At 42.9% G+C, this 14,679-nt stretch overlaps 1 protein-coding gene across 1 annotated transcript in view; it reads right to left on the bottom strand.

Moving 5' to 3' along the window:
* Positions 1-13,002, bottom strand: part of Lin54 (lin-54 DREAM MuvB core complex component) — a 68,228-nt gene extending 55,226 nt beyond the window's left edge. Inside the window, exon 1 of the mRNA XM_013020109.1 lies at positions 12,723-13,002. The gene's annotated coding sequence lies outside the window, so the exon portion shown is untranslated. The remainder of the gene's footprint in view (positions 1-12,722) is intronic.
* Between the last annotated feature and the right edge of the window lie 1,677 nt (positions 13,003-14,679).

Here is a 14,679-nt window from a genome sequence, read left to right on the forward strand (position 1 = left end):
GCCTGAACTCTGGGCCTGGGTGCTGTCCCTCAGCTCTTCAGCTCAAGGCTAGCGCTCTAACACTTGAGCCACAGCGCCACTTCAGGCTTTTTCATTTTGCTTATGTGGTACTGAGGAATTGAACCCAGGGCCTCAGGCATGCAAGGCAAGTACTCTACCACTGAGCCATCTTCCCAGCCCTAGTTTGGCCTTTTTGCTCATACTAAATATGTTCCACTGCCTATAGGATTCCACTTCATATAAGTGGAATCATATACAGATGCTCCTCAACTTATGATGGGGTCATAACCCAGTAAACCTATGATTCTTTACCTGATATATGATGTATTCGCATGCCTATGTGGTGGCGGGGGGGGTGGAGGAAGAGGAACAGAATCCAAGAAAACAGGGTGAAACAATACAGCAGTAGAGCACACTGAACATTGATGAAAGTGAACTATAACTTGTGGGTGGAGATGGGAAGAAGGGAATGGGAGAGAATGAGGAACAGATTACACAGTACGAAAGGAAGTGTACTCATTACCTGACTCGGTAAATGTAACCCCTCTATATATCACCTCTTTAATAAAAATAAATTGTTTTAAAAAAAAAAGTCAAAGCACACATAATACACCTAACCTACTCAAAGCATAGCTTGGCAAGACAAGCAATCACAGTCTTGTGATCACCTGCCTGACTAGGGAGCTGTGCTCAATACACTGCATAGTATCTAAAGGGATGATTGCAGAACATTATTGTTTGCCCAAGAAAAAAATCAAAATCCAATACCTTACTTTTATATTTTATACTTACATTTTTGTGCCATTATAAGGTCAAAAATCATAGGCAGCTGGGCACCGGTGGCTCAGGCCTATAATCCTAGCTACTCAGAAGGCTGACATCTGAGGGTCATGGTTCAAAGCCAGCCCAGGCAGGAAATTCCACGAGACTCTTGTCTCCAATAAACACTAGAAAACCAGAAGTGGTGCTGTGGCTCAAGCAGTAGAGCACTCGCCTTGAGCTGAAGAGCGCAAGGAGAGAGCCCAGGCCCAGAGTTCAAGTCCCACAACCAACCAATATATATATATATATATATATATATATATATATATATATATATATATATATATATATATATATATATATATATATCTACTGTAAGTCAGGGGCTTCTTGTGTTATATGATTGTGACATAAAATAATCACACAGCATGAGCTTTTCTCTCAGCATGTTTTTTGACATTTATCTTGATTGCTGCACTGACTAGAAGTTCTGAATAATACTGCAGACATTATTGTAGATAATAATCTACAATTTGTATATCCATTCACTTTAATAGGGATCTGAACTGTTTATATAGTTTAGAACTATAATGTATAATGCTATGAACCTGTTAGTATTTTTTTATTGCTTTTGAATAAATATCTAGAAGTGGAACTGTTGGGTCATAAAAAAGTTTATTTTTAAGTATATATGAAACACCCAAATTATTACATAATTACATTACATAATCTAAATACCCACCAATGAGTATGAAAATTCTAGCCACTCTATATGCTCATCAAAAATTAGTGTCATCGATGGGCTGGGAAGGTGGCTCAGTGGTAGAGCGCTTGCCTTGCATGCATGAGGCCCTGGGTTCGATTCCTCAGCACCCCATAAGCAAAAAGAAAAAAGCTGGAAGTGGTGCTGTGGCTCAAGTGGTAGAGCCCTAGTCTTGAGCTGAAGAGCTGAGGGACAGTGTCCAGGCCCAGAGTTCAGGCCCCACAACTGGGACCCAAAAAAAAAAAAAAAAACTTAGTGTCATCTTTTTAAAAAAATTATCACTTTGTTTTTGAGATAGGGTCTCTCTATGTAAACCCAGGCTGCTTTAAAACTCACAATCCTCCTACCTCAGCTGCCTGAATGCTGAGATTACAGAAATATGCCATCTTACCCTTTCTAAGGTTTAAACATTCTAATATATATGAAGTGATACACCATTGTAGTTCCTTCTCTTTTTGAGACAAGCTCTCATGAAGTTGGACTCATATTCTCCATCCATCAGTCTCTAGAGCACTCTGATTGTTGGTGTGTATCACCACACACAGGTCTTTTTCTTTGATCTTGTGTGTGCTTGCCTAGCATGTGCTCTATATTGAGTCACATACCCCCAAACCTTTCATTGTAGTTTTACTTTGTATCTCCAAGATGATTAATACCAAAGAACTTTTCCTGTATACATTGTCTACAGTGTATCTTCATTTAAAAAGTGTCTGCTAAAGTCTTTGCCATTTTTAAATACAGTTTTCAGTCTTCTGATTGAATTGGATGCAGTTACAATAACTTGTAGCTCAAAGAAATCACTACAGAGTCAGAATGCCAAAGTACTAAACCTTTTTTTTTTCGGGGGAGGGGATACTGGGGAGGGAGGAAGGCAGGTGGCTAGGAAGTAAACCCAGGGCTTTAGGCTTCCTAGGTAAATTCTATCTCCAGCCTCACTTCACAAATGACTCTTGATGAGAAGAATCCCCTTGGTTCTATGGTTATTCACTGTATAAGCATATGAAAACACCAACACTAATTATTCGTCCTTCTGCACTGAAAGCCAAAAAGGACTCTACCCAAGATGTCACACTGACTTGCCCTTATTTCACAGGTTACTTATACCCCTATCAGCTCAATGTGAGTGCTCCACAAATGTAATGAGGTAAGATGACACAGGTGCCTATATCCAAAACGTTTTACTCCTTCCTCTCTTTGAAGTTCTCCTAGCATATTTGGACACAGGTTTGGCCACTGGTCTTCTGCAAGGACAAGTTACTCAGCCCAATCTGTATGCATCTTTCTCCTTAAAGTAGAAATCAAGGAGCAGCAAGAAGGAAAAGAAAAATCAAGACACAGAAGAAGCACTCACCCTTTTTAGCTCAAATGAACTAAGATTTTCAACTCAAAGTTCTCTATTAAAGGACTGAAATCATCCCCCACCCCCACCCCCAAAGCTTTGAGGGCTTCTTCCTTTCTGGGTAGCTACAACCCCATTGCCTTTCAACAGAAGCCATCGAGTTTGGTATAGGCAACAACCACCAAAGCACCATCAATTATCCTGTATAAACCAAAACTTCTTGGTTACCAGCTAAGCCTCAAGATATTTTGTCTTCAGACAGAAGCTATGATTCACCTTTTTTTTTTTTTTTTTTGGTCGGTTGTGGGGCTTGCACTCTGGGCTTGGGTGCTGTGGCTGTGCTCTTCAGCTCAAGGCCAGCACTCTACTGCTTGAGCCACAGCGCCACTTCCAGCTTTCTAGTGGTTTATTGGAGCTAAGAGTCTCACGGACTTTCCTGCCTGGGCTGGCTTTGAACCGAGATCCACAGACCTCAGCCTCCTGAGTAGCTAGAATTACAGGCGTGAGCCACTGGCGCCCGGCTATGTTTCACCTTTATATTCTTTTTGTTGTTGTTGTTGGTCATGGGGCTTGAACTCTGGGCCTAGGCACTGTCCCTGTGCTCTTCAGCTCAAGGCGAGCGCTCTACCACTTGAGCTACCGCGCCACTTCCGGTTTTCTGGTGGTTTATTGGAGATAGGAGTCTCACAGTCTCTCCTGCCCGGGCTGGCTTTGAACCTCGATCCTCAGATCTCAGCCTCCTGAGGAGCTAGGATTACAGGCGTGAGCCACCAGCGCCCAGCTCACCTTTATATTCTTATTATCCCCCTATTTTCTTTTTCTTGTTGGGATTTTATACTATGAAACCATTTTCTTTTCTGCATTTCTTCAAGCATTCTAAGTTACTGAGTTTTGTTGGAGGGGTGTGGGAGGGCGGGGGGCGTGCACCCCAGGGCTTAAACTCTTTTACCTTGCTTTATTGCTCAAGTCTGGTGCTCTACCACTTGAGCCATAGTGCCATTTCTGACTTTTTGGTGGTTAGTTGGAGTCTCACAAACCTGTTTGCCAGGTTGGCTTTAAACCATGATCTTCAGATCTAAGCCTCCTGAATAGCTAGAATTACAAGTATGATCTATGGATGGCAGGCTAAAAGGTGGTGGGATTTAACTTTTTTTTTTTTTTGGTCCTGGGGCTTGAACTCTGGGCCTGAGTGCTGTCCCTCAGCTCTTCAGCTCAAGGCAAGTGCTCTACAACTTGAGCCACGGCGCCACCTCCGGTTTCCTGGTGGGTTATTGGAGATAAGAGTCTCATGGAGTTTCCTGCCCAGGCTGGCTTTGAACCGTGATCCTCAGATCTCAGCCTCCTGAGTAGCTAGGATTACAGGAGTGAGTCACAGGCACCCAGCCAGCATTTAACTTTTAAATATCTGGTGGTATTCTAAGTATCTTATTAATTCCTAATGTAATTTTATTATTGACAGAACACAATACAGGGAATCTTTCCACATTTGAAATAGATTTTAGGGCACAGTATATGATATATTTTTATGAATGTTTCATGTGTACTTGAAAATGTATACTGTATTCACTGAGCAAAGTGTTTTATAAGTGTTAATCCAGTAGGATGGTATTCTTCAGACTTCTAACATCTTCACTAATTTTTAGCTGGATGTGGTGGTACACTCCTGTAACCTCTGCAATCAATACACTAAGAAATAAGGATCATAAATTGGAGGCTCCTGGGCTACAAAAAGGGTGTTATATCCAAATAAAGTAAGTTGCTAGGGCTGGGAAGGTGGCTCAGTGGTAGAGCGCTTGCCTTGCATGCCTGAGGCCCTGGGTTCAATTCCTCAGCACCAAGAAAGCAGCAAAAAGAAAAAAGCTGGAAGTGGCGCTGTGGCTCAAGTGTTAGAGCGCTAGCCTTGAGCTGAAGAGCTGAGGGACAGTGCCCAGGCCCAGAGTTCAGGCCCCACGACTGGACCCCAAAAAAAAAAAAAAGTTGCTGAGTTCTTAATAATTCAACCAACTATTGAAAGAGTGTTAAAATCCCTAAGAGTAATGGTTTTGTGACTCTGCTTCATATACTTTAAAGCTGTTACTAATTTTTTTGGTTTTGCTTTTTCTTCTTTGCAGAACTGATTTCATACTTGTTAGGCAGGCATTCTACTGCTTGAGCCACACTTCTAGCACACAGAATATGTTTTTATTTGTCCTAAAGTAGAAGAAACTCTAAAAGTAACCCAGTGTATTAACACACTATGATCCTAACACTTGAGAGGTAGAGGGTAGGAGAGTTAGAAGAGGTAGGAGGATTTCAAGTAAGTTCAAGGCCAGCCTGAACTAGACTCTGTCAAGGAAAAAATAAAGAGTCCAAAAGTTACAGGAGTAACTTTGAATTAAGAATAGTAGTTCAAACTTCTAATAAGAAAAGGTCTGACTGGTTTAGCCAGTCTATAAAATATAGGACTGTGTAGAGGTGAGAGCCATGGTATCTCAGAAGTCATTGAGCAGACTACCAACCACCTTATTATATATATATATATATATATCCTTATTATATATTTCAGTCAGGGTCACACACACAGGGCATGGTAAATAACTTTCAAAAGGAGCATGTAAGCACAACAGGAAAAGGCATGACCATAGTTACATGAATCATCACCCTAATTTTATCCCTTAGGAATGGAAGTTATGTACTAGCACATGTGTCCTCATCATCAGTGTTGAGGACTAGAGAGCCAAAGAGCCTTAAGGATTTAGATCAATTCACTTGGTGAGGAGTTACCTATAAAAGAAGCCAAAAAGTGGTGCCCAGACACTCAGAAGCCTAAGGTCTGAGGACTGAAGTTTGAAATCAACCTAGGTAAACAAATCTGTAAGACTCTTTTTTTTTTTTTTTTTGGTAGTCGTGGAGCTTTAACTCTGGGCTTGGGCACTGTCCCTCAACTCTTCAGCTCAAGGCTAGGGCTCTACCACTTGAGTCACAAAACCACTTCTGGTTTTCTGAGTGGTTTACTAGAGATTAGAGTCTCACTGACTGGCTTTGAACCCGGATCCTTAGATCTCAACCTCCTAAGTAGCTAAGATTACAGGCGTGAGCCACCAGTGCCGGCTTCTGTAAGACTCTTATCTCCAATTTTAACCACTAAAAAGCCCTACCTCAAGTGGTAGGGCACCGGGCTTGAGCCAAAAAAACCTCAGAGACAGAGACAGGCTCTGAGTTCAAACCCTACGAACAGAGAAAAAAATGCACTGCGTGCTCCATGTCTCCAACACTAAAATTTGTAACATAAAAAGTAAGCCAAGGGGCTGGGAAGGTGACTCAGTGGTAGAGTGCTTGCCTTACATGCATGAGGCCTTGGGTTCGGTTCCTCAGCAACACATAAGCAGAAAAGGCTGGAAGTGGTGCTATGGTAGAACACTAGCCTGAGCTAAAGAGCTGAGGGACAGCGCCCAGGCCCAGAGTTCAGGCTGCCCAAGCCCAGAGTTCAGGCCCCACGACTGACAATAATAAACAAATAATTAAATTTAAAAAGTAAGCCAATGAATTGTTACTCCTTCCCAGTTGATCACAGTTGAAGGGTTTAAATCCAATGAGATTTGGCCACTCTTGTCAAAAACCTAATAATTTCAGCCAGGTGCTATGGCTCACGCCTATAATCCTAGCTATTCAGGAGACTGAGATCTGCAGATTGCGGTTCAAAGCCAGCCCGGGCAGAAAAGTCCCTGTGAAAATTTTATCTCAAAATAACTACACAAAAACTGTGTGGCACTGTGGCTCCAAGAGGTGCTAGCATTGAGCAAAAGGGCACAAGGAAAGTGCCCAGGCCCTGAGTTCAAGCCCTACAACCAGGCACTCCATCCCACTACTCTAGCATTCCTATAAATAGCACCTATCACCACCAAAAAGCTCTAGACTCTTTGTTTACAGTGTGGTTACTATTCCTCCATTATTTGGAATGCAAACAACACCAGGATATATACTGATTGGTCTTCATCATCACCAAATCCCTATCCATCACCAAGACCTGGCAAGCAATAATCTCTTACATGCTTGGGATATAGTCCATGTAGTAGAGTGCCTGCCTAGTTAAAGTGCAAGGCCCTCAGTTCAAATCCAATACAACCAAAAAGTAGTGATAACTTCTCAATATAAATAATACAATCATAGAGAAAGAATATCATTAAAAACTCAGTATTTGTTTGGCTTAGAATATAACTGTCTATTTGTGTAGGCATGTTTCCACATCACCATAAATCATAGTAACAAACTAAGCAACTGTTTTCAAGTACATTTCCCAAAAGATGGATTTTAAATAATATCCTTTACAATTATATTCATCTAAAACATCTACAAGGTTTTATTAATTATCTTATAACTTTTTTTTCAGTCATTTAACTAATGTTATTGCTTCCCAACTTTGTGAAATGCTGTGAAATTAAAGCCCTTACCCTGAGCAGGTGAGAAATCAATGATCACAGCTGTACTTCGGGAGAAGTATCCTCATCTCAGTATTGGATTGAATTGGGGACAGACAGGCTTATCAATGAAAGAGCCATTAAAGTAAACAGTTCAAAATAAAAATAAACAGAAAGTATGATTTAGGATGGTAACAATGAAAAAGAGGTAAAATAAATAAAATATATGATACAAAAGGCAAGTGCTCTATACTTTTACATTTTGTTTGTTATTTTTGCTCAGTCTGGGGGCTTGAATTTGGGGCCTGAGCACTGTCTCTGAGCTCTTTTTGCTCAAAGCTAGCACTCTACCATTTTGAGCCACAGCACCACTTCCTGTTTTCTGGTGATTAATTGGAGGTAAGAGTCTCATGCACTTTCCTGCCCGGCTTCAAACTGCCTCAGATCTCAGCCTCCTGAGTAGCTAGATAATATTTTAAGAAGTTCAAAAAACAACAGAATATTACCACTATAGAAATGATGTTCTCTTAGATATAGGAGGAGAGGCACTTGGGAGGACATTTTCATTTTTGTACATAACATGAATATAACAAGACCCGTTGCTGTAGAACTGATGAGCAAGTAATCTGTGATATGTTTAGATAGAATGATGTGAGTATTTAAGTGCACTAGTTATATATACAACTTAGATTTTAGCTTTGCTTTCCAAACCAAACACCAACAATTCAAAAAGCAGGTAAAAACTGTATTTCTCAAACTCAACTGGAAACAGTGAACTACACTTGATTTCTGCTGAAGATTTGAAAGATTAGCACTTTCATTTTCTTTTCTTTCCTTTTTTTTTGGGGGGGGTGGAAAGGGGATGCCAGTCCCTGGGCTTGAACTCAGGGCCTGGGCACTGTCTCTGAGCTTCTTTTGCTCAAGCCTAGCACTCTACTACTAGAGCCACAGAGCCACTTTTCTGGCTTTCTCTATGTATGTGGTACTGAGGAATCGAACCCAGGGCTTCATGCTAGGCAAGCACTCTACCACTAAGCCACGTTGCCAGCCCACACTTTCATTTTGATAGCATTCTTTTAAAAGCATAATCTGAATCAGTTACATAGCCATTCCACAGTCAAAATCAAGGATGTGAAAACTCAAGGATATGAGAAAGACTACAGACTAGAGAAAAAGAGACAGAACCTGTAAAGTAAATGACATTTTTGCCAAGTAAAAGCCAAACCACTTAACCTGTAGCATAAAGAGAAAAGTTCTGTACTGTTCAAACTACATAGAAGAGTGGTTTAGGAACTGAGTAAACATGGGATAAATATGATATAGAAAACTGCATACTTATGTCAAGGCAGACAATAGTATATTTACAATACAAAGAAAGATTTAGTTACAAGCCAGGCATAGTATTGCATTCTTGTAATCCCAGCACCAGTAAAGCAGGCAAATAAAGAGTTTGAGGCCTGTTTGTGCTATACAGTAAGACACTGTGTCAAAAGGGGGGAGGGGAGGATTGAGTTTCAGTAAAACAATATCAATCTAAATTTGATTTGATAGTTTTGCTACTTTATCTAAAAATTTACCTAAATATCTTCCTAATTTAGGTGACTACTAGGGATTCAAAATTGTTTCCTTTAGAAATGAAGTTGTGCTGAGCACCCATGGCTCACGCCTATAATCCTAGCCACTCAGGATGCTGAGATCTCACAAATTCTGTTCAGTCAGCCCAGGCAGGGGCTGGGAAGGTGGCTTAGTGGTAGAGTGCTTGCCTTGCGTGCATGAGGCCCTGGGTTCCATTCCTCAGCACCACATAAGCAGAAAAAGCTGGAAGTGGTGTTGTGGTTCAAGTGGTAGAGCGCTAGCCTTGAGCTGAAGAGCTCAGGGTCAGCCCCCCAGGCCCAGAGCTCAGGCCCCACAACAGACCAAAAAAAAAAAAAAAAACAAAAACAAAGTCAGCCCAGGCAGTAAAGACTATAAGACCCCTCTTGCCAACTAATCGCCAAAGAAAAGGCATCAGTGAAGCTATGGCTAAAGCAATATAAAGTGCTAGTGCTAACCTTGAGAACAAAAGCTCAGGGACAACACCTCAAGAACAGACACCAAAACAAACAAAAAACCCCTGAGATTACTATACTGAGGCTAAAGCAGGAAGATCATGAATTTGAACTTAGCCTATGCTACATAGGGAAATGTGTCAAACAAACAAAAACAGATTAATACAGGAGTCTAACCATAAAGACTCATTCTCAAATCTTGGGCCCCCTACTTGCTTATCATGCAATCTCAGGCAATTATCTGAGCCTCAGTTTATTTACAAGTCACTATGAAGACGATTATAGGTACACTGTAACACAAATTATTTTCCTGCTTCTCTAAATTAGCCTCTCCATGGGGCTGAGAAGGTGGCTCAGTGGTAGAGCACTTGCCTTGTATGCCTGGGGCCCTGGGTTCAATTCCTCAGCACCACATAAGCAAGAAGAAAAAAGCCGGAAGTGGCGCTGTGGCTCAAGTGGTAGAGCACTAGCCTTGAGCTGAAGAGCTGAGGGACAGCGCCCAGGCCCAGAGTTCAGGCCCCACAACCAGACCCAAGTAATAATAATAATAATAATTAATAAATAAACAAATAAATAAATTAGCCTCTCCTGATTTTTCTACATTTTATGACAGCCAATATCCTATCAAACACCAGAGTTTAAGAATGTGTCATCTGTGACATCTCAAATAACATAAAATTACAACTTCTCAATGACTATATCCCTCGGCAACCAACAGTAATTTATAAAGCTTAGAGCCTACTATGATATTTTTATACCTGACTCCCTTCATCTACAATACATCCATACACCTAAACTTTACTGAGTTTATCTCCTTAGGAATATTCAGGAGACTATCACTATCCTAGTGAAAATAAAAACAAAAACAAACAAAAACCTCTAGCAATAAGCCCCCCTCCTTTCCCTTCCCTTTTTGAGGAAGACGTCTAACACAGGGTCTCACTGGGTAGCTCAGGCTGGCCTAGAACTTTTGATTCTCCTAACTTCATCTCTTGAGGGCTGGGATCACAGGTCTGAGCCCCATGCTAACTGTTCTTAAACTGAAAACTCCCTGAGATCATAATATTGAGGTTATATTCAGCTCTTATCTCTAGCACAGTGTATGACCCATAAAAGATACCCAGTGCAAGCTGACTATCCATTCTCAAAAAGGAAGTATTCCAAGTTTTCAGATTTTGGAATATTTGCATCAACTTTACTGTTAAGCATAACCAAATCAGCAAATTTGAAATGCTCCCAAATCAGAAGCTTTCTGAGTAAAACATTTTGGATCTTAAAGAGTTTCAGATTAGGATGTGCAACATATAACAGTTTGCAAAACAGGAACGAAAATCTAAAGCTGGACATAGTAATACACACCTAAAATTCCAGCACCTGGGAGGTTCAGACAGGTAGTTTGTGAGTCAGAAATCAGCAGGGGCAATATAAGTAAAAACCTGACTCAAACAAACTAACAAACTAAGTAAACTAATTTGAAAACACTTTAATATATCTAGCTTTTAAATCTTAGTTCTATTACTAAATAAACTCAGTTGGCATGAACCAAATAATTGCAACATGAAAAGTATAATTAAAAAACAAAGATCCAGGGGCTAGAAAGTTGGCTCAGTGGTAGAGTGCTTGCCTCCCATGCATGAGGCCCTGAGTCTGATTCGTCAGCACCACATAAGCAGAAAAAAAGCCAAAGTGGCGTTGTGGCTCAAGTGGTAGGACACTAGCCTTGAGCTGAAGAGCTGAGGGACAGCGCCCAGGCCCAGAGTTCAGGCCCCACGACCCACAAAAAAGAAAAAAAGAAAGATCCAGTTCCTATTACGTAATGCAATATCAAACTATATGTTAATGAAATATTTATATTAAGCATGATATATTAAATATTTAATGACATGTATTTTAATAATTATTTGATATTCTAAGCACTTCTCAAATATTTCCTCTGAAACTTTTTGGGTCATTAATTTTTATAGTGAATAAAAGCCAGAAGCACAGGGCGCCAGTGGCTTACGCCTGTAATCTTAGCTACTAAGGAGGCTGAGATCTGAGGATTACAGCTCAAATCTAGCTCCGGTAGGAAAGTCCTTGACACTCTTACCTCCTTAACCTCTAGAAAACCGGAAGTGGCACTATGGCTCAAGTGGTTAGAGGGCTCCCTTGAGCTGAAGAGCTGAGGGACAGTGCCCAGACCCAGAGTTCAAGCCCCACAACCAACCAAAAAAAAAAAAAAAGCCAAAAGTCTAAACTATTCACACATTTCCATAAACTAATTCCCTCCTAAATACAAAATACAATGTACAGCATTATATAATGTCTGTTACTCTTCCGCAATTTGAACAAGGGAATTTACTGGTAAGCAAAAGTGTTAGTTACTATTGGGCATTTCTTAAGTATTAATCTGTTACTTTCAAACACTCAATGTTACTGACCAATCTTGCACTGCTGAAGGTGTGGAGAATAAAAGAGGATCCTAAATTAATGTATAAAAAATTGATTACTATGTAACCTTTCAGTAACATTCCTTTCATGTGCAAGGAAATAGCCTGCTTAGGGATCCTGCAACATACATATGCATCTTTACATAATCTAAGAAATGTAAAGTGTGTCCATCATACAGTCAATCATCTCTTAGAATACAGCAGAGGTCTTACTTTCTCTACCAACTTAGTGGTCTCACATCTAATCACAACTAAGGCTTCCATCAGGCCATGGCAGCCTCCCTTTGACAATGGAAGTAAAACTCATGACCAAAATAGATTCCTGAATTGAATTTCCCATGGAATACAGCCTAGTGTAAAATCTTCCATAACTTTATTCTCTGAATTCATGAAATTGGAAGGGACGAGTATGGGTATAAAATATGACTGACAGTATCTCAATTATTATTTGCCAATTGGCAGGAGCATAAAGGCCACTCTTTGGTTGACAGACCCATAATGTCAAAAATAAAGAAAGGCAAAAACGGTTTTTAATCGATTGCTACAAAACTGGTCCATATGCTCAAAAGACGTGAGGCTCCACACCCCCAACAAGTTATAGACTGTGATCTAAGTCGGACCTAAAATGCAGAAGAAAATGCCAATGCTTTGCCTCCCTAAAGGAACATGCAACCCCATAAGACTGCTGGAGACCACCAAGCCCACAACACCCGTCAGAGTGGATATTTTGGTATCACATCAGGAAATCATGATAAGCACTAGCGGTTCCTCTAGGCCTCAGCGGCAGCCTGAGGTATAAAAGCAAACTCGAGCCCTCTTGATACTCAGAGAATAATGTTGATGTCATTACGAGGCTACCGATCCTTTGCACTCCGGACAAGTCATTCCCGGATCACACGCAGTTCCTCCTCCACCCACCCACATCTCCCCAAATAACAGCGACCTCCAGACAGCCAAGTGCTCGGGTACCCCGTCCTCCTCTACCTCCAGCGGCTGCCGCTTGCTCCTCCCTGGGGCTCCGAGGTGGGGGCTCCAGAAGGTCCCGGGCAATCCCGAGTCCGGGTAGTGCTTGGTTTGCCCGTGCACAGTAGCTCTGCCCAGTTGCTTCCTTTCCCACTTGGCCCGGACTGGAGTGCTACAGGGTAACCAGGAGCCGAGGAGGGACCCCGGGTGGCGAGGTCGCCGCCGCCGCCGCCTCTGGTATGTCAGGGGCCGGGATTGTATTTCGAAAGATCCGCCATTTTCACCTCGTCATCACCATCACAGCTCAGCAGCTTCCCCGGCAGCCCAGCCCGGGCCGGCGCGCCGCCGCCGTCAGTCACCTCCCCCTTCTTCCTCCTCCTCCCCGCCCCGGCCCGCCCTCCCGGCCGCGCCGCGCCGCGCCGCGCACACCCACATATCCGGGGACACCTCCCGCCGGCCCTGCCAGCCTTCACACGCGCGCCGGGGTTCAAGTGCTCACCTGCGGGGCTGGGCCAAGACCTTTCACCCCCAGACCAGACACCCGGTCTCCGCCGGCGCGCCGAGAGGCGTCGCACTGCGCGGGGTCCCAGGTCCGGCATCTTTCCTTTTGGCAAAGCCCTGGCCTTGAGGAAGGTGGTACGAGGACAATAAAGAACCCAGACACTTTCATTTTCAGAAAGGCACTTGAAAGCCAGTGGGAAGTGTTTCATTCCCTGTATCCATCTCAGACCAGGAAGACACTATGGAGCCCTTTAATGTCAACTCACTAACTCTGAAATTCTACTCCACCATCGAAACTACTTTGACAGCAAGGAGCTCTTCCCCCAACGCACGTCTGATCTCTGGCACCCCAGAGAATTACAAGCACGGATCCTTAAGCAGATACAACGGTCCACATGTTTGATTACTAAATTTATTTTTATCCTCTTATCCTCTCCACTTAACTGGTCATTCTCCTCTCCACTTATTTACCTCGTCTATGGACACTGACTTCCGACTTGTCCGTGATTTAGGATGCCAGTGCGACGCTGGATATAAAATGCGTTGCTCCCACTGTGGAAACTTTCATTCTAAAATACAGACTGTTAGCTAAATTCACCCCATGTTGTTAGAATAAAACTCGAAACTAAACACTGTCTGCCACTGACATATTTGCAGTGAAAACACACAGCCTGTTTTAGAACAGGACCCCAGAATTACCTGTGCACCCCCTAACAGCCCCTTTCACGAGTCAGCTGAACAAGCAACTACGAGAGCAAAAGTATTTTTTAAATCATCAGGTAAGAAAACCACCTGCAGGTCTTCTGGTAAGACCGACCTTTCGACAGAATCAGCTACCTCTGTTACTTTCAGGAAGATTTAATAAGCACCCATACAACTGTCGTCCATTCAACTACACACATAAACTCTACAAGACCTAGCTGAAGGGAGCAAACTGAATTTCAAGGTTGCCAACAAGGCCATAGTACTGTCATTTTTTTTGTTTGTTTGTTTAAGTTGCTGTAAGAAGAGTCAGCAGAAGCCATTCCATTTCCCTACCTTGTCTGGATGACAACTCCATAGAAAAAGGTCAGCAGGTTGAGACTTAACTGAGGGCCATGTACCACCCACTCCAAGCCTCGTTTGCGGATGCAGCCTGCTAGACGCGGAGGGCCACCGGGTTCCCAGTCTCTTCACCTTTAAACTTGGACGTGCCCACCCACCGCCGCGTCCAGCCCGCAGTCCGGGGGCTGTTTACCGTTGCTTGGCCAAGCTCGGTCCCAGCCCGCTCCCTTCCCGAGCACCTCGGGGACACGGTGACATTTGGCTGGTGGGCTCCGCGAGGGAAACGGACACCACACCGAGGGGCGCCCATACGAAGGGGCGGAGTGGGGGGGGGTGGGTGGACGGGGACGGCGAAAGGAGGGGCTGCGACGAAATGACACAGCAGCAAAACCGGTTTCCAGAAGCCGGGGCCGCCGCCGCGGCTCCTCCGGCC

Source organism: Dipodomys ordii, unplaced genomic scaffold (genome assembly GCF_000151885.1).
Source record: "Dipodomys ordii isolate 6190 unplaced genomic scaffold, Dord_2.0 Scaffold49, whole genome shotgun sequence".
NCBI classification, from domain to species: domain Eukaryota; kingdom Metazoa; phylum Chordata; class Mammalia; order Rodentia; family Heteromyidae; genus Dipodomys; species Dipodomys ordii.